This window comes from Pantherophis guttatus, chromosome 1 (assembly GCF_059756535.1).
Source record: "Pantherophis guttatus breed Tessera chromosome 1, ASM5975653v1, whole genome shotgun sequence".
NCBI classification, from domain to species: domain Eukaryota; kingdom Metazoa; phylum Chordata; class Lepidosauria; order Squamata; family Colubridae; genus Pantherophis; species Pantherophis guttatus.
The window spans coordinates 334901481-334917361 of record NC_142063.1 but is presented as its reverse complement, the minus strand read 5'-3'; the positions used below and the strand labels follow the sequence as shown (position 1 = coordinate 334917361).

The 15881-nt window shown below is 43.2% G+C and overlaps 1 protein-coding gene and 1 pseudogene across 3 annotated transcripts in view; one reads left to right on the top strand and one right to left on the bottom strand.

Annotated features, from left to right (window-relative positions):
• The window catches only part of CALN1 (calneuron 1), a 423249-nt gene that overhangs the window by 154099 nt on the left and 253269 nt on the right, over positions 1–15881 (top strand). The gene's annotated exons all lie outside the window — the stretch shown is intronic.
• LOC132712304 (small ribosomal subunit protein eS10-like) lies at positions 13408–14464 on the bottom strand (annotated as a pseudogene).

Genomic DNA, 15881 nt, shown 5'->3' with positions numbered 1-15881 from the left:
TCAGTGAAAACGGGCTCCCGAGCTTTATTGACTATTGGTGGCGAGATCTTGGCCCCCTCAGAGAGGGCTTGCAACTTGGGTGTTCTCCTGGATGCACGGCTGACTTTAGAAGATCATATGATGGCTGTGGCCAGGGGAGCTTTTTATCAGGTTCGCCTGATCCACCAGTTGCGTCCCTTTCTGGACTGGGATGCCTTGCGCACGGTCACTCATGCCCTCGTCACGTCACATCTGGACTACTGTAACACTCTCTACATGGGGCTCCCCTTGAAGAGCACTCGGAGGCTCCAACTGGTCCAGAATGCGGCCGCGCAGATGATTATGGGAGCAACTCATCGCACCCATGTGACACCTCTCCTGCGCGAGCTGCACTGGCTCCTGATGATCCGGGTGCGATTCAAGGTGTTGGTTACTACCTTTAAAGCGCTCCATGGCTTAGGACTGGGTATGTACGAGACTGCCTTCTGCCACCGATAGCCTCCCACCGGCCAATACGCTCCCACAGAGAGGGACTCCTCAGGGTGCCGTCAGCCAAACAATGTCAACTGGTGACACCCGGGGGAGAGCCTTCTCTGTGGGGGCACATGCCCTCTGGAATGAACTGCCCCCAGAGATTCGCATGATCCCCGACCTATGTACCTTTTGCCGTGCCCTTAAGACTCTTTTGTTCCAACAGGCCGGGCTGGCCTAGAAAATGAATTTTAATTGGGTGTTTGTAGTTTTTAATGTAAGGGCCAAATTTTTTAAATATATTTCAAACGGTTTTTTGAATTTTGTGGGTATATGTTGTTTTAATATGGCTGTACACTGCCCTGAGTCCTTCGGGAGAAGGGCATAATAATAATAATAATAATAATAATAATAATAATAATAATAATAATAATAATAATAATAATGTTATTATTGTGATTATTATTATTATTATTTCAGGCTGCGACGGCCTCCTGCAACCCTTTACCAGTGAAAACAGAGCTCGGGCAGGCCACATGTGGCCCTTCCAAGCTCTGTTTCCACTGGCAGAGGCACCACGGACTGGTACTTTGCTGTTTCCAGGGCAGCCCTGTGGGCAAGATATAAGCACCCTGTGGGCCAGATTAGGCCCCCAGGCCTTGAGTTTGACACCCCTGATGTAGATCTTTCCCCAAACTGGTCATTCAGATGTTCCAACGATGCTTCCATTACTGCTATAACTGAGTCTATCCATCTTGCACTCTCTCGCTCTCTCCCCTTTCCTTCCAGTCTAGCTAGTCTCTGCATAATATATCCAAAATATAACTGGAGTCTGGTTATGTGTCCTTCAAGTGAGAACCCTGAAATGAATTGTTCTATGTTCATCCTCTTGGCTATCCATTATATATTCAGAAGTCTTCTCCAGCACCCAAAGTATAAAAGCATCAATACTCTTTCTATCCTGCTTGTGCAAAGTCCAACTTTTAATGCCATAAAGGAAAACCATTGCCTCTAGGGTTCTGATCTTTGTAGACAAGTCAAAACATCTCAAGATGTTTTCCAAGGCTTTCACTGCTATTCTACTAGATGCTGGTCTGGTTGTGTTTTTTGGCTTCTTGTTCCTTTATTGTTGATAGTTGATTCTTGAAGACTTCAGCACTTTCTTTGTTAATTCTAATATTCACTCATATCTTATGATTTCAGTTCTCTTACATGAAGGTCACTTAGGAAGTGAGGAATCTATAAATTGGGCTGAAGATGTTTTGTATTGACTTCAAGTGAGTTCTGGTGCTGAAGCATAAATTGTTCAGTGTAAGATTTACTAGCTAGTGAGTTGAAACTTTCAGTTTTGAGGGTTTTCCTTTGCCCTGTGGGGAAACATAGACATTGACTTGCTTATCTTACATTGGGGATGTTCAACCATAAAGTCCAACTTTAAGACTTGCAGACTTCAACTCCCAGAGTTCCCTAGCCAGCAAATCAAAACTGTGTTGGCTAGACATAGCATGCCACAATAATAGTCATATTATTGTGACTCATAATAGTCAATGGAACCTATTTTCAGGAAAAGCTTTATCACAAACTTCACCAAGCTTGAGAAACTTCACCAAGCTTCACCAAGCTTTATCACAAACTTCACCAAGCTTCACCAAGCTTGAGAAAATATCCTCAAAGCTGCCTAGAATCCAATGAGATCCATAAGTTTTTGAATATGGTCCAATTTAATATGGGTCTCTACAGCGGTGGTTTTGGATTATCTTACTACTTCGTGCACGTGCGCACCTGTTTTTTTTTTTTTAATTTGATTTATATGCCGCCTTTCTCCGGCGACTCAGGGCAGCTTACAATGTGCTAAGCAATAGCCTTCATCCTTTTGTATATTTATACAAAGTCAGCTTATTGCCCCCACAACTGGGTCCTCAATTTACCTACCTTAGAAAGGATGGAAGGCTGAGTCAACCTTGAGCCTGGCGAGATTCGAACCTGCAGTAATTGCAGGCAGCTGGTCTTAATAACAGGGTGCTTTAGACCACTGTACTACCAAGGTTCACGTGTGTGCCTGCCTTCCACATATGCGTCTGGCCTTCAGCGCATGTGCTTGTTGTGGTCCGCCAGCAGCCTGCGGAGCTGGCAGCGGAGTCAGACAGCGATGAGGCTGAGGAAGAACATGGGCCAGTCCTGGAGGCTGGGGAAGGCCCGGATGAGGGCTCTGCATCGGAGGCAGAGATGGGGCCAGGGCTATCGGGGAGTGATGTGTGGACTCCGGAGCCTTCAGAGGCTGACAACAGAGAGGCAGAGGAACAGGAGGAGCCTGTTCCTAGTGCACGTATGAGAAGAGCTGCCAGAAGGCAAGAGCAGCTACAGCAAAGAGGACAACTTGGGAGTAGGGCCAAGAGATGATTGGTCCCTTCCATAAGGCTTAAAAAACCAGCAACGGCTCTTGGGCTCTTTGTCGGAAAACAACCTTGATAGACTTGTTCTTGTCTTACTGCACTTATCTCTGGTTGGCGTCTTCTGCTTCTGAACTTTTGCCATGAGAAGCCTTTGGCAGTTTGCCTAATTATACCAAGGTTGGTGATTAGACTGAAGAATTTGTGTTATGAAGAATTTGTTTTAATTTAGTTTGGACTACGCTGAGAATGAGTTAATTCTCAGCTGTTCTAATAAAGTCTGTTTGTTTTGGAACTGTTTGCGTCTAATACTACCTACTTGGGCCTGGGTTACAACAGTGCTTTGCTTGCCCGCGCGCCTTCCATGCATGCGCCCAGCCTCAAAAACATTCCTAAATGGGATGGCATAGAGCCAGGGCGGATGGGCAGGTGGTCGGGCCCACCCGCGATTTCTGCTCCCAGTTCAGACGAACCAGGCTAAACCGGCTGAATACCACCTCTGGGTCTCTATATGTTTTACCGAGAGAAATACGCTGCAACAGTCCAAACCTCACTACCTAGTGGTCTCTCCATTGCATGGCTATCACTTCTCAGACCTCTGAATGAAGGCCAGTTCTTTCCAATACAAAAGCAGATCAGAGCTATTCACTGCTACATGGTGGGCTCTGAAGCAATCTGTGCGAAGCCTATGAAAATTATGGAGGCTACAAATGTCTGTGTTGCACCAGCATAAGCAGTCACAGCACGAATGTTGATGTGCCTCAAACCACAGCCTACAGAATCTGTTCTAAGCACCATTTCTCGCCATTATTCAAAATCTATTCCCCTCTACCCTTTCTCTCATTTCAGGCACAGCTGCAGATTATAACCAAGATTAGAGGCATTAAGAAAACTCATACTTTCACTTTGACTATTCTCAGTAGGATGGAGGAATAATGGTTTAGTAGCTATGCAGCTTCTCTTTTCCTTCCTTCCTTCATTCTAGACTGGGATTTTTACCCATAGCGCTAGTAAAGCCAACGGCAATAATTTAATTAATTGAATTGAATTGAATTCTTAAGAGTTATGAGCTGGTAGGAGTAGAGACAATTGCAGGAGCAAAATGGGATTTCATTGGATTCCCCATTGGCTGGGGGAAAATTGCAACTTTATTTTTTACAAACCCCTAAGTGAAATTTTGCTTTTCATTCCAGAATAAATGTAGGCAACTGAATCATTTATGGGCCCTGGACTTCAAACTTATGTGTTAACTTCAACAAATTTAAACAGTTCAGTTATTGTTAACATTTTGATAGGTACATTTAATCACTAGCAGTTTTCTTTTTATTACAATCTCTATCAGTGCATTTTATACTTTTTTTCTGGAAATTTTATACTTTTTTTCTGGAAAAGGGTCTGTAGATTTCACCACAGAAGTCCATTGAGTTTTACCATACTATCAAAGAGATCTGTGATACAATTTTTTTAAAAAAAAAACCCTGTGCTAGATCAAACACACAAAACTAAACACACACAATTAAAAAATACATATAGGATGCTAGCTAGCAATTGATTTTATTTTGGCATGAAATTGAGAACAGGTGAAGATTTTTTCCCCCATGAGGTGTGCGGTTAGTTTGGCAGGACACGGTAGTCCTGGATGGCTGAGTGCCTCGCACATTGACCATTCAAAGTTACAATGGTGCTAAAGAAACGACTTTGAGACTAAACTTCATATTTACAACCACGGTCATGTGATTGCCATTTGTGTGCTTCGCAACTGGCTTGTCACAAGCAGAGTTCCTACAGAAGGCAGAAGTAAAATCCAGAGTAGAATAGAATAGAGTAGAGTAGAGTAGAGTAGAGTAGAATAGAATAGAATAGAATAGAATAGAATAGAATAGAATAGAATAGAATAGAATAGAATAGAATAGAATAGAATAGAACAGGAGTTGGAAGGGATCTTGGAGGTCTTCTAGTCCAACCCCCTGCTCAGGCAGGAAACCCTACACCACTTCAGACAAATGGTTATCCAATCTCTTCTTAAAAACTTCCAGTGTTGGAGAATTTAAAACTTCTGGAGTTACAAGTGGCAAGTTATGGTCATGTGATTTTTCACTTGGTGACCACACATTGTTTAACCACCAAAAGAAATAGAAATAGAAAAACAGAGTTGGAAGGGACCTTGGAGGTCTTCTAGTCGAACCCCCTGCCCAAGCAGGAAACCCTACACCACTTCAGAAAAATGGTTATCCAACATCATCTTAAAAACTTCCAGTGTTGGGGCATTCACAACTTCTGGAGGCAAGTTGTTCCACTGATTAATTGTTCTAAATGTCAGGAAATTTCTCCTGAGTTCTAGGTTGCTTCTCTCCTTGATTAGTTTCCACCCATTGCTTCTTGTCCTACCCTCAGGTCCTTTGGAGAATAGCTTGACTCCTTCTTCTTTGTGGCAGCCCCTGAGATATTGGAACACTGCTATCATGTCTCCCCTAGTCCTTCTTTTCATTAAACTAGACATACCCAGTTCACCCAGAAGTGAAGGCATAAGCTCATCATGGTCATGTAGTTGTTCTGACCTAGGCTTCCTGAGTCATTAAAACACACAAGTAGTCCCAAAAACCTCTTTCATTGCAACAGCTGTGAATTCTGTTCATTCACAGATGAGTCCCAATTAGTTGTAAAGAGTCCTTCGGGAGATGTCCTTCGGGATAATCACCCACCTTTATCTCCCTTGACACGCTGCCAAAGACCTAATTGGCAAAGCCACATGAAGTCCAGAATCAAACAGAGCTTCAGGCTTTAAGCTGAACCAAATGAACAAACATTGCTTCCTGCAAAGGCCCATGTGCCTTTGCTCCTCTTTTAAGTCTTATGGGAGGGGCCAATCATCTCCAAGCCCTACTCCCAAGTCATCTCTTTTGTTTCAGCTGTTCTTGCCTCCTGGCAGCTTTGTGCATGCGTGCACTGGGAACACGCTCCCCCTGTTCCTCTACCTCACTGAGGTCCAATTCTGCAGCACGTATCTCCCAGATGGCCCTTTCTCTGCCTGATGCACAGCCCTCGTCCGAGCCTTCCCCAGACTCCAGGACTGGTCCATGGTCCTCCCCAGCCTCCTCACTGTCTGACTCTGCTGTCAGGTTCGCAGGCTGCTGGCGGACCACAACAGTGATTTTCCGCTTAACGACTGAGTTGCCAATCCCCAGTTGTGTTCATTAAGGGAAGACTACTTGTAGTGGGAATTGGTGGTATTGTCCTCTATTATTTGTTGAAGATGAAGCACTGGCAGACTTTGGGAGCTCCGATTTCAAAAAAGGAAGGAAAGATATAAAGAAATAAAAGCAGCCCAAAGTAGCTTTTCACACAGCAAATGTACTTAATGTAAACATAAATAAAGAAGAAAAAGTGATGATTCCCAAGACATATTTTTATTCAAATTGAAAGATACAATAAATCAATTCAACAGCAAAAAAATGTAATTACAGCTAAGCAGCTGAAACAAGGCTTTTAGAAGAACAAACATACTTAAAAACCCATTTTTATTGAAACTAGCAATGCTTGCCTGCATGTTAAAGATTATAACTTTGGTTGTGATTCAGTTTTTCTACTTTGAAAAATCTTCAGCTTTCTTTGTCTGCATTTAAACAATGGGCTATAGGAACCTTAACAGAGAAAGCTCTCTAATACTATTTTGCATTAGGCTGCGTAATTTCTTGCATTCGTAATTAATAGCAATTTGTCTTCATTTTTTTTTTGACAATTTCACAAAACAGGATATTAAAGTATTGCATAAAAAGCAACAGAGGGAAAATAGTCATCTATAAGAGAGGGTTTTTGCCAACTTTTGTATGCAGGAGCAAAAGTGGGCTATGTCAGGAGAAACTTCAAAGTATGTTGAAAGTTAAAAAAAATGAGATAGTTAAGAACTGTGTGAGGGTAAAACCGGAAATTAGAATCAACAAGAAATGGGGAGTGAATGAATGAATAAATGGATGGATAGATGGATGGATGGATGGATGGATGGATGGATGGATGGATGAATGAATGAATGAATGAATGAATGTGGACGGAATACAAAAGTGAGTAATCAATGGATTGGACATATGAAGACTGAATAAAGATAAGATTGCAGGAGAGATGATAGATGGATGGATGGATGGATGGATGGATGGATGGATGGATGGATGAGCAGTGTGGTAGCCTAGTAGTGCAGATACTTGCCTTCCACTCAGAAGGTTCAGAGTTCAATTCTAGGTAGCAGCAGATGTTTATCTCCTGCGGCTAAAAAATAATAATAATTGCTGTGAACTCCACATGGCATCAGGAAGGGCATCCGGCCAATAAATGCTCAGCTCCATCCAATCATCCCGACTTTACCCTGAATTAAGAGATTACAGGGTCATAAAAGGGGAGTTTATAGAGAGATAGAGAGATGAGATAGAGCATGGATGTCAAACTCACCGCGTCACGTTGCCATCACGTGACATATCGCAACATTTTTTTCCCTTCGCGGAGCTGGGGTGGGCATGGCCGGCATGTGACACATCCAGCCCGTGGGCCACCAGTTTGACACCCCTGAGATAGAGAGACACAGACAGAGATAGGATTTATATTCCACCCTATAGTACACTAATTCTTGAAGAGAAAACAAATGTATGACAGAAGATCCTGAGGCCCAGAAAGCGTGCAGAGAAGAGCAACAAAGACTATAAGGGGTGAGGAGGCTAAATCGTACAATGTACAGCTAAAGGAACTAGGTATGTTTAGCCTGAGAAAGAGAAGACATAGAGAGATGATAGCTATCTTCCAATACTTGAGGGGATGTCATAGGGAAGAGGGAGTCAATTTACTCTCTGTAACACCTGATGGCCGAACTAAAAGAAACGGGTGGAAGCTTGTCAAAGGGAGATCCAACCTGGAAATAAGAGAAATTTCCTGACAGAACAATTGATCAATGGAATCGCTTGCCTCCTGAAATTGTAGGTGTTCCATTGCTGGAGGTTTTCAAGAAAAGATTGGACAATAGTTTGACTGGGATAGAATAAGAACTCCTGCCTTGGACATAAGATTACACTAAAAAGATTTCAAAGGTCCTTTTCCATCCTACAATTCTTTGATTCTAAGAGTAATTGGGGTGAGAAGGGCAATACCAAGACACAGTGGTGGGATTCAAATAAGTTAACTGGTTCTCTGCCCTAATGACTGGCTGGATGGGTGTGGCCATGGTGGGAGTGGCCAGAGGGTGTGACAGGCAGCACACGGCCTCCTGCACCCCCCGGGAGCAAAAATGGGCTTCGGGGGGGGGTGCATGCCCCTCCCTGTGGTGCCTTTTGGGCCTAGGAGGCCTCCCTGAAGCCTCCTGGAAGCACAAACAGGCTGCGGGGAAGGGGGCGCACCACAGCCTTCCATAGCCCACTTTGGGCCTAGGAGGCCTCCCTGAAGCCTCCTGGGAGCGAAAATGGGGTGCATGGGGACTCCTAGAAGGGGCAGGAAGGGGTGGAGCCAGCCAGCAATTTAACTACCGGTCCACTGAACTGGCCTGAACCGGCTGAATCCCACCACTGGCAAGACAGCCATTGCTGGATGGAGCTAATGTGATCTTCAAAAAGAGAGAGAAGTCTAAAAAACAGAGATGGCAATACATATTGTCATGGTCAACACAATCATGGCTTCCAAGAGTAGAAGGGTATGAAGAGGTATCGCAAATAAGTAATCTATTTGTGTAATCTAATTTGAACGACATTTCTGTAGGAGATGACCGAGGGTGGAGTCAAACACATCATCAGGTTAGAATCTCTATGCCCTAATAAAACATCAGCTCCCTTTGAAGTCCGATGATCCTTATCTGGCACCAATTCGCCTTGAACCATTAGTAGTTCAGATTCTTGTATATAGGTAGCATGACATAAACTTACAACACTTTTGAGTTCTATCTTGCATTCCTGACTTCTTGCACCTGACAATTTGATATTAATTTATTTGTCTTCGTATTTTTTTATTCCCTTCCTTTGTAACATCCTAAAATAAAGAGCACGATAGATGTATTTTATGTGGAATGTCACTTATTTGGCATTAGAATGGGAATTATTATGCAGCTCTTCACCTTTCTTGGACACCCCAATTATGATATATAAAAAAGAGTTTCACATAAAGATGGTCTATGATCCATCCAGATGTTAAAGTTTCATGCAGATGAAGCTGTTTTCAAATGCTATCAAGTGGCCGATGCAGTGCTGATATACTTAGATGGGATCCAGCTTGTTCGGCTTGAACTAAATGAAAAGAAAATATTTTAAATTAAATGCAGTCAAAATCTTATGAGATCATCGCGTGCTTGCTTGAGTTGTCAGAAGCTATCAGGTAACAATGCCAAATTCATCTTGAAGGTGAGAAGACTGGCATTTCACAAGAGAATGGAGCAGTGGTGAAATCCAATTTTTTTTTACTACCGGTTCTGTGGGCGTGGCTTGCTGGGCGTGGTGTGGCTTGATGGGCATGGCTTGGTGGGTGTGGCAGGGGAAGGATACTGCAAAATCTCCATTCCCACCCAACTCCAGGGGAAGGATACTGCAAAATCTCCATTCTCTCCCCACTCCAGGGGAAGGATACTGCAAAATCTCCATTCTCACCCCACTCTGGGGCCAGCCAGAGGTGGTATTTGCCGGTTCTCCGAACTACTCAAAATTTCTGCTACCAGTTCTCCAGTACCTGTCAGAATCTGCTGGATTTCACCCCTGGAATGGAGAATTTAAACTTAAGCCGAGAACCGAGGCAACCTTAGCTGATGAGATCAAGGGCAGAATTCCAAATGGATTGTAGGTATATCTCTCAGTTTATGACCACAATTGAGCCCAAAATTTCCATTGCTAAGCAAGACAGTTGTTATTCATATTTTGCCCCTTTTTACGAACTCTCTTGCCACGGTTGTTAAGTTTATCGCTGCAGTTCTTTTTTTTTTTCCATTTTTAATTTTTTATTGTATAAAATACAAAAAAAGAAAAGAAAAAAAGAAATTAAGGGAAGGAAAGGGAATGTGAAAGGGAGGTGCGAAATACAAGGGGGAAGAGAAAAAGAAAGAAAAGGGGGCATTGACTTCCAACTCTTCCTAGCAGAGTACAAGATAAACACACTCCAACTTCAACTTTTGACTTTTACATATTAATGTATAACTAGCCCAGTGGTGGGATTCAAAATTTTTTTACTACCGGTTCTGTGGGCGTGGCTTGGTGGGCGTGATGTAGCATGGCGGGCGTGGCATGGTGGACGTGGCGGGCGTGGCGGGCGTGGCAGTGGAAGGATACTGTAAAATCTCCATTCCCACCCCATTCCAGGGGAAGGATACTGTAAAATCTCCATTCGCTCCCCACTCCAGGGGAAGGTTATTGCAAAATCCCCATTTCCTCCCGATCAGCTGGGACTCGGGAGGCAGAGAATAGATGGGGGTGGGGCCAGTCAGAGGTGGTATTTTCCGGTTCTCCAAACTACTCAAAATTTCCGCTACCGGTTCTCCAGAACTGGTCAGAACCTGCTGAAACCCACCTCTGAACTAGCCATTTCTATAACACCATCTCTTTCTAATCAACACAATCAAAATCAAAGTTTCATTTTTCTTCTTTTTCACAAGCACAAATTCCAGAAGCGATATCCAAATAAGAACATGCAGTATTTTCCTGTTTAAATTAAGTATTCAATTTAACCATTCCTGCTTTTATCTTCCTTGCTATGGAAATAATATCTATTTCCATTTGCCCCTAGTAATCTTTGTGAACTATCACCATTTTTATTTACAAAATTGATTGTATTCTTTCAAATTCTTTGGCCTTACTGGAGGGAGGGAGGAAAGCCTTATTTTCCCCCACTGCAGTTCTTAAGTTAGTAACATGATTGTTAAGTAAATCTGGCTTCCCTACTGGCTTCGCTTCTCCGAAGGTCCTAAAAGATTATCCCTAGTGCCGCGTAACAGGGTGAGCTCCCGTTACCTGTCCCAGTTTCTGCCAACCTAGCAGTTCGAAAGCGCGTAAAAAATGCAAGTAGAAAAATAGGGACCACCTTTGGTGGGAAGGTAACAGCATTCCATGCACCTTTGGCATTTAGTCATGCCGGCCACATGACCATGGAGACGTCTTCGGACAGCGCTGGCTCTTCGGCTTTGAAACAGAGATGAGCACCGCCCTCTAGAGTCAGGAACGACTAGCATCTATGTGCAAGGGGAACCTTTACTTTTTATGTTTGTAAATGTGAGAAATAGTCATAAGTCACTTTTTTCAGTGCCGTGGCGTCTTGTACAAACATTAGCAATTTTCTAGATGAAGGAAATGAGACTATAGCCAGGAGGCTGCAAGTTGGATTTTTTTTTTTGTCCTCATCAACTAAATGGGAAATAAAAGTACAGATTTGAAAGGAGCCTTTTCAAGCCATCTCATCCATCCTCAGCTCTGCGCAGAAGTTTGGAATGAGAAATCAGAAACTCTGCATGTGATCCCAAACTGAAAATTTTCCTCTCCCTACATCAAATGCTACTTGAGCTATTTCAAGGCAACCCCCCTCCCAAAAAAAAGCTCCTAGGCTGGAGGCCAAGGGTGGGCAGGGCTGCAGGCAAGATGTGTGGGACCAGAGCCAAATTTAAAACAGATTATCCATTCTCTATGGCTTCTTCTTCTTTAATTTTGACATCTCCCGCTCTCCCAGGGCTGTCGAAAAGGACAGATGGCTCTTACCCGAGATTTGAACTGATTTGTTGCAGAGGGCTTTTGATATTAGGCCAACAGCTACGGGAAAATCAACTCAAAGACTGCAAATTACCCATCTCGTAGCTGGGGTAATATTTGAAATTCCTTTTAAATAATAAAGAATGCATAATGTTCTTTGTACATCAACTCTACCTAGTATGTATGAAGAAGTTACATGGTGTCTTTTTACTGTTTGGAGAATTCCCTGTTCTACCTGTGAATTAAATGTCTCTTCTTGCACCTTAATGTCACCTTATAAGGGAGATATAGATGGCATAAAAATATAATAAACAAAGAAAGAAAGAAAGAAATACGGCATTGGTTTAGGATCTCTGGGACCCACTTCTGAGTCTACATATTTATTTTTGCATTTATATCCTAGCAGTCAAGCACTAGGGAAATCTGGAGATTCAGACAGTTCAAATGACTATAAAGATTTATTGCAAGTTTAAGTTCCCTACAAGAATCTGAGTTACTAATGGTCAAGGGAAATTAACGGGAGTTAAGAATAGAAAGGAATTCAATGTGGGCTGGACTAAGATCTCTTGTAGGTGCGCAGGGACTCATGACTGATGACTCGTTGGATCTCTTCCTCAAGATCAGTCTGGTCATCTCCTACACTACTTTTTCCTCTGGAGAGTTCAATGAGATTGATTTATTGATTTAAAACATTTTTGTAGCTGGCCATCTTGTACCAAACTCTGGATAATTCCCAACCAAAAGATAAAACAACATTATGTACAATTTAAAAAAAAATTAAAATCACTAGTGTTAAAACCAAAACCAAAACCAAACTTGGCACCATAGCTAAACTTTCATGTGCCGCTCACAAAAGTTCATCTCATCAATCTCACCTTATCCCATCATTTGGTGAAAAACCCAGATCTTATGTACTTTTTGGAAGGTTTAAAGGGTAGGGGACCTGCTGCGGTTCAAGGGGAAGGGTGTTCCATAAGACAAAGGCTACCATGGATAAACCATGCTTCCTAGGTCCCAGAAGATGGGAGCTGTTTTGTCCCCATCTCACACACGCACACAAACAGACAGCCGGGGGTTAAATAAACTGGCAGATAACCAATTCTTCCGATAAGAAGCTTGGCAGCAACCCAGTAGCTGCTTGCCAAGAACTTTACTCAATAAACAAAATACACACAGTCAAGAATTGTCCAGTTCGTAAAATAAATCCAAGGCCGATAATGTTGTTTCCAAAGATGCAATGTGACTTGATAGTAGTTAGTTTTGTCCGTCACAGAGTCTGAATGGCCACCTCACCCCCTTTTATACCCTGTGGGGTATGGTCCAGTGACTCAGCTTAATCTCTGGCACACCTTTTCTTCTGTTGCGCGTGCTTATCTCTGCGATGCTGCCGGGGATCCAGCCAAGACTCATTTCCCTCATCACTGTCCACCTGTGGCTACGTGGATGTGCTTGGCCCCGGCCCTATCTCTTGCCCTTCGGCGGACACCGAAGGCATTGCCAGAGAGGAGGGTCCTGGAGAGGGAGGCCTTGCCAACTCTTCTCCTTCACTCTCGGAGTCCTCTCCTGCCGATGACACAGGCTCAGGTAACGGAGCCACAACAGGAGCATTTAATGGAGGGGACTAGGACTGTGTCCATGCTATTCAATCTTGTAGGCCAGGCAGATGCCCTTAGGGAATAGTGGTCCCACAAACCTAGTCCCGTGCCATATAGGCCTTTACAGATAATAATATAGGCCTTTACAGATAATAACCATCACTTTGAATTTTCTTCAACTGGAAAACTGGAAGCTAGTGAAGCTCACGCAACAGAGATGCTACATGGGAAAACCTAGAGACACCCTTTTATTATACACAAGATGCAAATAACACCAACAGTTTTCTACTGAGGGGGTTGACCACGCCCACGTCCAAATCAGTGGTGAAATTCAATTTTTTTTACTACCGGTTCTGTGGGCGTGGCTTGGTGGGCATGGTGTGGCTTGGTGGGCGTGGCAGAGGAAGGATATTGCAAAATCCCCATTCCCACCCCACTCTGGCACCAGCCAGAGGTGGTATTTGCCGGTTCTCCGAACTACTCAAAATTTCCGCTACCGGTTCTCCAGAACCTGTCAGAACCTGCTGGATTTCACCCCTGGTCCAAATCCACCTCTAAACTGAAATTCAGTAGCTGAGCCAGCACCAGCTTCTGCCTTTTTGTCTGCACCAGGAAAAGCTGCGCTTCTTCCATAGGTATCCTATCAGCTTCTCCTCATGTAAGATGAGCAGGAGGTGCACCCTCTAAACCTCTGGGCCTGGGTCTGCCTGTTTCAGGATGGCTGTGGCACGAAGTGACAGGCACAATTTCAGGTGGTATGTGGAGATAATCCCGTAGGTACTGGATGCCCTCATGGATCAAATACCAATAAAAATGCCTCCAGGCAAACTGTTCTGTCACATAGCCAGGAGATTTCAGGGACTGCATTGCTTTCATGACAGGGAGGTTGGGCACATTTTTGTCTGCTAGTTCTGGATGCTTAGGTATGTGGAGCCTGGTGGTGCAGTGGACTAAACTACTCTTAAAGTAGCACTTAGCTGCCAGCTGCCTGCAATTATTGCGAGTTCAATTCTCACCAGGCTCAAGGTTGACTCAGCCTTCCATCCTTCCGAGGTAGGTAAAATGAGGACCCGGTTTGTGGCGGCAATAAGCTGACTTTGTATAAAATAGAACACCGCTTAGGGAGGGCCAAAAGCCCTACTAAGCAGGTATATACAAAAGTATGAAGGCTATTGCTTAAAAAGCATTGTAAGCCGCCCTGAGTCTCCGGAGAAGGGCGGCATATAAATCAACCTAATAAATAAATAAAATAAATAAATGTGGACATCCTTCTTGGCTACCATCACACCCTCCTTAAAAAGGAGTTCATAACTGCAATACAATTTTTTTTAGGCATCAACATCGTGATGGCACTCTCAGAACGAAAGCTGGAAAAGCCCTAGAGATACCCATCATTGTGTGCGCCACCACATTCTGGACCATTTGTAGCTTCTGGGTGGCCTTCAACGGCAGTCCATTAGGGTGTGTTTCAACAACAGGAAGTGACTAAAATGTGAGCTACTATATACAGGTGTTTTTCATCATTTGAGTTCCACCACTGTTTCATGAGATTGGACTGGGGCTGACTGGCCCCCAAGTCATGCAGGGAACTCCATGGTCAAGTTGGAGCTTGAATCTGGATTCTTTTGTTCAGTTGCAACATTTTAACCCAATGGTACACAATGCCTATTATACTAAGAATTTGGCAACATCTAGAAGGTTGGTGAATCAGCCAGGTTCATTTGTTGGGATACCTAATCTGGCCAATATTACCTAAAATTAAATAATTTGAATATTCTAAGACAATAATCTTGTTCAAATTGGAAGGGACCTTGTAGGTCATCTAGTTCAACTCCCCTACACAAGCAGAAGACCGTACACCATTTTTGACAATTGGAGCCCAGTCTCTGCTTGAAAGCCTCCAGTGATGAAGCTCCCACAACTTCCAAAGACAAGCTGTTCCATTGGTTGATTGTTCTCACTGTCAGAAAATTTCTCATTTCCAGGTTGAATCTCTCCTTGATCAGTTTCCATCCATTATTCCCTGTCTGGCCTTCGGGTGCTTTGGAAAATAGCTTGACTCCCTCCTCTCTGTGGCAGCCCCTCAAATATTAATAATATTATAAAAATATTGATAATATTTAATAAGCTACTCCTTCCAGCCCCCCACCATAAATGAAAACTGAAAAAGCTTCTTGGATGAGAAGCGAAACATCTTCAAGGAAAAACAAAGAAAGTCCAGTTGCCTTTTGAAAAAGCACATTTGAGACAACTGTGACCTGGATGACTGAGAATCTCCATAGACATTGACCTAAAATTTAATTTTATCCTATCTGGCCTTCCTGTGTCACCATTTATATAGGGATATGTCGATGAAAATTCTCAGTCATCCAGGTAGACTTGTCTAGTTGCCATGACTCAACTTCCAGACAATTATATAAGGATGTTTTGAATGAAATGGCTAAATAAGAATGGGGCACCAATGGCCTTTCAAACTTCTCCAACAACTTTAAAGGGTGAAGAAATTGGGTGGGTAGTTTCTCTGGATTTTCTTCTGAATCGAGACATTTTTTAACCTTTTCTCACTTAACAGGGAACAGTAGCATTGGTATGGGACAACTGTAATTGGAGACATTTCCTGGTGAAATTGTCTTGCGGATCTAATGGTAGCATTAAAAACCCAAGAAAGCTTCAGGAGAAAATAATGTACATACTGTAGAGCAAAAATAGAATAGAATAGAATAACAGAGTTGGAAGGGACCTTGGAGGTCTTCTAGTCC